This window comes from Abramis brama (assembly GCF_963993115.1).
Source record: "Abramis brama genome assembly, chromosome: 3".
Lineage (NCBI taxonomy): Eukaryota > Metazoa > Chordata > Actinopteri > Cypriniformes > Leuciscidae > Abramis > Abramis brama.
In genome coordinates, this window is record NC_139965.1 from 2,054,159 (window position 1) to 2,060,636 (window position 6,478).

Here is a 6,478-nt window from a genome sequence, read left to right on the forward strand (position 1 = left end):
ATAGCACTAAGGACTGCAAGTGTACAGTTGCATGTGACATGTTGTTTGTGTGTTTTTACAGAGTTCCTCCAGTCAGCCCATCCATGACACCCCTAGGTTCAACGAGCTAACTACGTCTGAAGCTGCGTTGCACCTTTGCGTTTGCATATCAAAGCAAAAACAGTGAGTGATGTTCCATAGCACTAAGGACTGCAAGTGTACAGTTGCATGTGACGTGTTGTTTGTGTGTTTTTACAGAGTTCCTCCAGTCAGCCCATCCATGACACCCCTAGGTTCAACGAGCTAACTACGTCTGAAGCTGCGTTGCACCTTTGAGTTTGCATATCAAAGCAAAAACAGTGAGTGATGTTCCATAGCACTAAGGACTGCAAGTGTACAGTTGCATGTGACGTGTTGTTTGTGTGTTTTTACAGAGTTCCTCAAGTCAGTCCATGACACCTAGTCCAGCCTCCTCACCTACCAGGTCACGACCGCACCATCTAAAGGGGAAACTGACTGACTGCATCATCTAGGCCTTAGGATGGTTCCACAAAGAATTGACTGCACATACAACATGAATTTACTTCAAACTAAAGATCTGACTTTACATACAGCAAAAGACACTGCATCTATTTGTGTCTCATTAGCTCTCAAAAAACTTTAACCTTACAGTTCATTAAATATTTTAACACAGCTAACTCAACATTAATTGTTTTTAAATCTCCACAATGTATAGCCAGAGGACTATCACAAAAGTGTTTAGGAAAGTAAATACATACTAGAGTATGTTTGTTTAAAGCTGCTTTGTATTGTTGTGTATTTTAAAAAGCTCTATAAATGTCCTAAAACGATGTGCATTTTGCTTGTAGTTTTGTGTTAATAAAAATGTAATATATTACATCTCATAATTCAGTTGAATTCATTATGTATTGTATTGTGTAATTTAATTAAATTTTTATATAAGTTTTGGTTCTCTCATTTTATTACATTAAATGTTATTGTGTTGTATGATGTTCTGTATTAAGAATTAATTCTGACATAAATCATATGCATTAGTACACAAATTACATGCTTGTAATAAAAAAGCATTTTATGCCCCATTGCTTAATAACAAATAACTTTATCACAAAACATACTTTAAAAATGTTATTTCTTTCAAATAAAAGATTATTATATGAATTAAGGGGTTTGATTAATTACATTAAAAATTGTGATTCCATAATTTTATTATACTGTTCTTTAGTCAAGGCTAGATTTAATATTTAATATTTATACCCACAAAACATAGCTAGCATTCTGTAATTTATTTAAATGTCTAAACTGGTAATACGAAAAATAGTAATATACACAAATAAGCATTATTTTAAGAATATTTTAATAAATAAAAGTGTACAAAATAATTACATAATTATAATTGCATTACGAATGGCTGTGAATATGGTAAGGCAGTATCAGTGCAGTATCAGGAAAAGCTCATAGCACGAATCACGATCATCGGATAACGTTAGCTGTATGCTATGCTATTATCTAAGCTAACTAAAAAACACTACCAACGAGAAATGTTTAATTTCACAATCTATAGCTTCGGTTAAATACTAGTATATGAAACGTATACTTTAGAATACATTAAATACATTAATGATTCGTTATAACGTTGTACAAACGTCTTCTATAATAAAGTGATTTTGTATGATTTGTAACCAGGCACTAAAGCGATTACCCATAAAACGTGCTTTGAACCAATCGGATTGCTTGGGTCCTCAGCCCGGACCCATTACTATAGGGTTACAGAATACTATACCACACCGGCTTTGGAATGAACGATGTCCACTGACAAGGTAGAGTATGTTGCATGATTTCACGAAAGTATGATGTATAGGGCTTGGGCGTCGTGACGTCATACTTGGCGTGGCGGCCATGTTGATGGCCTCGCGAATGTAAACATACAGCAAGTCGAACGAGGAGAAGCAGAGTTGGAAGAAAGAAAAAAGATGTTAAAATCCCGAAAAGGGTGTGGAATTTACCGGGATACGTTAGGGAAACCAGGGACCAGTATGTGGACAAATTTTCCTGTAAAATATCCCGTATTTTAATACCTTACTCTCTCATAACATTAATGTTAGCCCTTCCATCGGACCTGTCAGTCTCTGTAACGTTACTATTGTCCTGTTGCTACCCCCTTGCCCTTCCAGCGAAACAGATGTTTTCAAAGCATCGTTTTGCTTACTTGAAGGCAACCTTAGCGTGATATTGGCCTTTTTAAGATAACAGCGTGGTTGTTGTGAGAGCACGATTTCACGCCAATCTGTAAGCAAAGTCACGTTAGATCTAGCTTAACAACTCGCTTAGTTAATGCTGCAGTTTTGTAGTACGAATTTTTGCTGTCAGCAGAGGGATAGCAACAGAAAGATGAATGTTGAAATTGTCATTTTTCGGGATATTTTATAGGAAAATACTAAAACGGGAAGACAGTGGGAAAAGAGCTCAAATGCGTGAGAAACCCGGAAAAAACGGGAGGGTTGACAGCTACTAACTACACTTTTTTGCCGATTTTGTCCACATAACGTTACTGGTCCCTGGCTTCCCTATTTAACGTATCCCCGTAAATTCCACATCCTTTTCGGGACTTTAATATCTTTTTTCTTTATTTTTTTTCTCCCAACTCTGCTTCTCCTCGTTCGACTTGCTGTATGTTTACATTCGCGAGGCCATCAACATGGCCGCCACGCCAAGTATGACGTCACGACGCCCAAGCCCTATTGCGGCATCAGAACCACTCCGGACACACTCTATGGTCCATAGGGGTTCTGTTGTCGTACACGTCTTACTCATAGACGGTCTTACTATGCGTTACAGTTGATTAAATCAACAAGGAAATAACTTTACGTGTGATTCATGTCATCACGACATACATACTTACAGTGCGTGTTTGAAAAAAGGATGTAATCGTCCTCTGCAGCTGCTTTTTTCTGGGGTTCATTTTACCCCAGACGGCCAAACAGCAAAGTAACTAAACACAACGAACGAAAATTCGCAAGAGCAACAAGAGATTTGAAGCTCATGGCAGACACGCCCAAGAGATGATTCGCGCTGTGATTGGCTGAATGTTAGTTCACTCAAGTCTAAGGCCCCGTTTACACGTACATGGTTATTTTGAAAAACAGAGACATTTCTCTTCGTTTGCGCCCTTCGGTTTACACGCAAACGGAGGATTCGCCAATGAAACCGATTCTTTCTAAAAACTCTGGCCAGAGTGGAGATTTTGAAAATCTTCGTTTGCCTGTTTGCATGTAAACTGAGAATAAGTAAAAAATCAGAGAACACGGGCAGAAATATTGGCGCTGGGTCAAAAAAAAAAAAAAAAATGCGGGGGACAGAATCACCTGTTTTAGACGGTGGGCCGAGGGGAGATTTCGTGTTTTCGGACGATCTGTGGTGAGGGATAACCAAGTTTTTATATGTAACCGCTACGCTTTTCAACAAAGCAAATAAAAATTGTTGCCACTCACATACTTTGTCCATTACTATAATATCGGTAACTTTCTCCAGGTTATTTTCCCGGCGAATAGAGCATCACAGTCCCGCCCACAGCCCGAGAGCGCTTTGGTGCCGGAAGTAAATTTCCCATTCATTTCTCCCATTGACGTTTTGGAAAATCCGTATTTAAAGAGTTTTAGAGCATGTCTGAGGATAACCAGCTACGGCTGAACTCATAGGCATACAACATATCGTTTCGAGTGAAAAAATGATGAGAAAATCCAAAAAAAGTCAAAGGTACAAGACTGTGTACATATTTTCATTTCCGAGCGAAGGAACTACTCATCCCATAAACCACCGCGCCTCACTGAAGTCGACTGAAGCCACAACCGCGAAAGAGCCTTTAGAGCGACTTTCAAATCTGACGACAGCCACGCGAACTTTTTCTTGTGCAGTTTATAGCAGTTCTTTCAGTAGTAATCGTGTAAATAATAGTGTTTTATAGGTATTGTCGGGAGAAAAACCAGTCGAGCCTACCATTGTCTTTCCAGATGTTCCGTAACTGCAGGATGGTGATAGACTGCACTGATGTTGAAATTGCTACTCCTTATTTTTGATAACTTTTTTTATTACTCGCACCCATAAATGATATTACTATATTGGGTCTAGTAATATCGGTCAGTATAAGTATAGATATAAACAGAGTAAATTCGGTCAGTATTAATATGGTGAGGTCCATGTTGTTGTTTTTTTTGTTTTGTTTTCTCTATATGTATTGGATCATTTGTTGTTTTGTTCTCTGGGCATTGCCTGATTTATTATACTGTATGAATGCTGATATTTAAACCAACATTGTTTTTTGTCAGTGAAATTTTGTCTGTAAGCTGCTTAAGCAAGGTTATTTTCTTTTTTGGAATAGGGGACAGATATCATAAGATTTTATCTTCTTTCTGCTCCCTTTTGCACATGGGAATTTAAATTATCGAATTATTGAAAGAAGAAAATGAAATGTTTTGTGTTTTACCATGGAGCAATAAAAATAAAATAAATAAAATAAAATAAATGATTTGGGAGTTGAGCGCGCCTGTTCTCAATATTACAGTATTACAGGACACTCTGCTGACAGGACAGGTTGAAGATGTTTCTGTTCAAAGGTTCCAAAACATGTAGCATGCATTCTAGCCTACTTTACAATTATTTGTAATGTCTAGCATGTTGTGTTGTGTGTGGACGTGTTTATGAAACTGCCGGTAGCCGGTAGCCGGGTCACCAACAGCCTGCGAGGTTTAGTAGTTTTGGCGGTCCGCGGCGTTCTGCTCATCAGTTTCAGCGGCCCACGGGCAGGTTGCAGACAAATGCCTCAACAATTTCCCACTTGTGGTCCATGCTCATTTTATTCATGAAGTTATAGTTCATCCTTAATTTTAATAACATTTAATGTATTTTCTTAATAACAACAAGTGAAAATTAAACAGTGATGGTCAGCAAACCAGAAAGTGCATCATATTCAGTTTATTAACTTGCCATGAATAAATTATTACACAAATGTTCAGTAAATGCATGAAGAGGTATGCCTAAGCTAAATATTGTTTTGACAGTGGCATCATAAAATGCTTGATATGACTCATACCATATGAAGGCTACAGTAGCCTAGCTAAAGTGAACGATAATGCTAACTAACGTTGCCATCTCCCTGCAAAACTCTCCACAACTTTGTAGGTCTTGTCCCTCATGCTGGCCCTTACAAAACCCACAAGCTGACCCTCGGACACGCTACACTCAACTACATGACCCGATTTGAAGTGGTTTTCACCCCTTTTTTAACACTTTTGTTTTCCTCCTTGAAAAAAGCCATCATGGCAGCCAAGGAGATCATGATTGCACTGATAAATCTACCGTGCAAAAAACGCAACAAACACAGATTTTTTTTTAATGATCTTCAGTCTTCACGGACTTTCGCGGGGTTTAACCAGACAGTTACACGAGCTCCACCAATCAGATGCATCACTGTGAGATTGTGGGATTGTTCAGGATTGTGGGTAATGAAGTACTTCTCCAAGACATCGCGAATAAAAGGCATTTATCCCAAAACAAGGTTAGTGCCCCATGAACTTTTGACGGTTATATGAGCATATATAATCGCTTTGTACAGCCGTAGCTGGTTTTAAGTCTACCATGTATGGTTACGTTTTTATGATGGCTGTGGGCGGGACTGTGATGCTCTATAGAGCAGGCAGCTACGTGTGGGGTCTGACATGTATGACGTATTTGTTGCCTTCATCCAATAGCGTGCATGGAAAGTGTCGGTGTTGGTGACGCGTTTGTCAAAACCTTTAGTCTATGGTCAAAACCTTTACTGTCTATGGTCAAAACCTTTACTGTCTATGGTCAAAACCTTTACTGTCTATGGTCAAAACCTTTAGTCTATGGTCAAAACCTTTAGTCTATGGTCAAAACCTTTACTGTCTATGGTCAAAACCTTTAGTCTATGGTCAAAACCTTTAGTCTATGGTCAAAACCTTTACTGTCTATGGTCAAAACCTTTACTGTCTATGGTCAAAACCTTTACTGTCTATGGTCAAAACCTTTAGTCTATGGTCAAAACCTTTAGTCTATGGTCAAAACCTTTACTGTCTATGGTCAAAACCTTTAGTCTATGGTCAAAACCTTTAGTCTATGGTCAAAACCTTTACTGTCTATGGTCAAAACCTTTACTGTCTATGGTCAAAACCTTTAGTCTATGGTCAAAACCTTTAGTCTATGGTCAAAACATTTAGTCTATGGTCAAAACCTTTAGTCTATGGTCAAAACCTTTACTGTCTATGGTCAAAACCTTTAGTCTATGGTCAAAACCTTTAGTCTATGGTCAAAACCTTTACTGTCTATGGTCAAAACCTTTAGTCTATGGTCAAAACCTTTAGTCTATGGTCAAAACCTTTAGTCTATGGTCAAAACCTTTAGTCTATGGTCAAAACCTTTACTGTCTATGGTCAAAACCTTTAGTCTATGGTCAAAACCTTTA

General features: G+C 38.2%; 1 long non-coding RNA gene across 1 annotated transcript; it reads left to right on the forward strand.

The window, feature by feature from the left end:
- The first annotated feature begins 253 nt into the window (after positions 1-253).
- Positions 254-942, forward strand: LOC311080480. The gene is made up of 2 exons (XR_014605610.1): positions 254-338; positions 414-942. It is a non-coding gene; the product is annotated as an uncharacterized lncRNA (long non-coding RNA).
- Positions 943-6,478: the final 5,536 nt, after the last annotated feature.